At 44.4% G+C, this 2,245-nt stretch overlaps 1 long non-coding RNA gene across 1 annotated transcript; it reads left to right on the forward strand.

The window, feature by feature from the left end:
- The first annotated feature begins 375 nt into the window (after positions 1-375).
- On the forward strand, positions 376-1,823 carry LOC308585880. Its single transcript, XR_014007662.1, has 3 exons — positions 376-452; positions 1,021-1,062; positions 1,513-1,823. It is a non-coding gene; the product is annotated as an uncharacterized lncRNA (long non-coding RNA).
- The last annotated feature ends 422 nt before the right edge of the window (positions 1,824-2,245 follow it).

Genomic DNA, 2,245 nt, shown 5'->3' on the forward strand with positions numbered 1-2,245 from the left:
GTGGTTCATCTCTTCAGGGAGCTGAGGGGGGGAGCTAGTAGCTCTCTCTCTCTCTTCCTTCCCTCGCTGAGCATTCAACAAGGAACAAAAATGAGTGGGGACGTGGAGCAGCTTCTTCCTGCTGGGCTGTACTGTGGGGAGTGGCGGTCGAACTAATCGGATCCATTGCTTGTTTGACCTACTCACGATGTGGCACAAAGCAGAAAGTGTGAGATCTGGCAGAAGCAAGCCTGTTTGGAAGCTGGAATATGAATGGTCCAAGAATACTACCTTTCCCAGGGCTCAGACTTTCTCTGAAGAGGTTGTGCATGTTTGTGGGTGGGTGGGGGGCAAATGACTCTCTCCTTCCTCGCTATGTTCCGAGAATCCATGAGGGTAACAGATGTGTCCATCTCTGGACCTTCTTGCATGTTCCTCAAGAGCATGGAGAGGGCTGTCTGATCCTCCTACAGGTAAGCTTTAGGTGCATGCATAGGTACCAATTCCCAGGTCCCTTCGGGGCCGCCAATAAAATATTTGCCCCCTCCCAATGCTGAGGACAAGCAGGAGCAGAGGTGGTCGAACGAGGAGCCAAGTGTGGTGTGGCATGGCTTCCGTGGCTCCTTCTCCTGCCACAAAGGGAGGGAGAAGCATCCACAGGCCAGTGGCAGGAGGAGGAGGAGGAGGAAGCCAAGTGCCCGAGAAGAGGAGCCATTGGCCACTGAAGTTGTGCCCCCACAGCATTTGGTACCACCCCCTGACTCCTCCTAGCATCCTGACATCACATGCATCATCAGCACCCCTAATCTTCTGCTCAAATCAGTGCCTCTGGCGCATGGTTCATTCTGACTTATTCCAGGGAACCCAAATCCTAATGAATCTATTGCATGGCTTTCTGTGAGTTACAGTTCATAGCTCAAAAAACGGGGCGATCCATTGTCAATTAGAAAATTAATCCATATGGCTTTGCCGTTGATACATTAATACTGTCAAATCCCAGCGCCATATTGATCTGCATGCTTAATTATCTTTTGTAAACAGAGCATCCAGTACCGACTTTTGAGTAAAGGATTATTGGAAAAGGTGAGAGATTTGTTGATACATTCTGAAGTCTGGAGCTCAGGGGCGGTCTCTTAGACATACATCAAGCTCAAGGGATAGCTGGTCCCTAAATGTCAGGTTAGCACAACCTTTGACTGAGCATGCTGAACACAACATCCGAGCCATGAACTGAAGCTGATTTGGTGTTTCTCAGCATCCCTGTTTGTATATTAGTCAGCTGAGTGGCACTTTGGCTTAGCTGGTCCCAACTTATATTAAGACAGTTCTTAATTCTCAGTTTTATTATGCTTCTGTCATTGCTAGCTAAAGGGGACTAACATTCATTGGAATAATCAAAACAAAAATGCAGCTAAAAATGCTTTTTTTAAAAAAAAACCCACTGCGTTTTGTGATCTGTTTACATTAATATTTAATTTAAAGTAGTTTGAAGATTAATGCCTGCAATTCTTTCCCTTTCTTTTCTTTTTTAAGCTTTATTAACCAAAGATGCTAGAGGATAGCATTTTGCCCGTTGCACTGCAGAAAACCGCGCCGAGGAGGAAAATGTGTTTGTGGCTGAAATCCTACAAAACCATCCCTTTCTCATCCTCCGCGCCTCTCCTCCTTCCTAAATAATAATAATAACAAAACACCAATCCATGGGGTACTAACAGGGCTCTGATTAAATATTCTGTGTCATAATTTATGCAAAAGCAAATCCCAACAGGAATCAGGAGCTCTGAAAAATCTGTTGTGAAATAATTATCCTGAATGACATTGTCGAAATGGTCCACAAGGATGTTGTCAATAATACATTACACAAAATCGGTTGGAAATAAACCTTGAAAATTACATGATATTCCTGGAACCTTGAAAGAATTATCTGTAAACAAATTTAATCAGTTTGATGTTATGCATCCCACTCAACCTCTTATTATCTGATCATCTAGGTTTCAGAACACTATGGGGAGTTGAATGACAATGAGCAGCATCTTGTGAGAGATGACTTGCCGATGCTTGTGTGTGCTGGTTACTGAGCTACCTGATCACCTTTCTGACCTGCTTTTAATTTGCATTCCTGCCTTGTTGCTTGGATGCCTTTGGTGACACCCACTAATGGGGACATGGCTGTTTGTTTTACTCCCCTGACAAGAAGGTAGCTTGTTAGCCAAGGTGTGAACTTGCTCCTTTGCCTATGATTTGCAAAAGTGGTTACCTGATTTTG

The sequence above is a fragment of the Podarcis bocagei genome, assembly GCF_964188305.1.
Source record: "Podarcis bocagei genome assembly, chromosome: 4".
Lineage (NCBI taxonomy): Eukaryota > Metazoa > Chordata > Lepidosauria > Squamata > Lacertidae > Podarcis > Podarcis bocagei.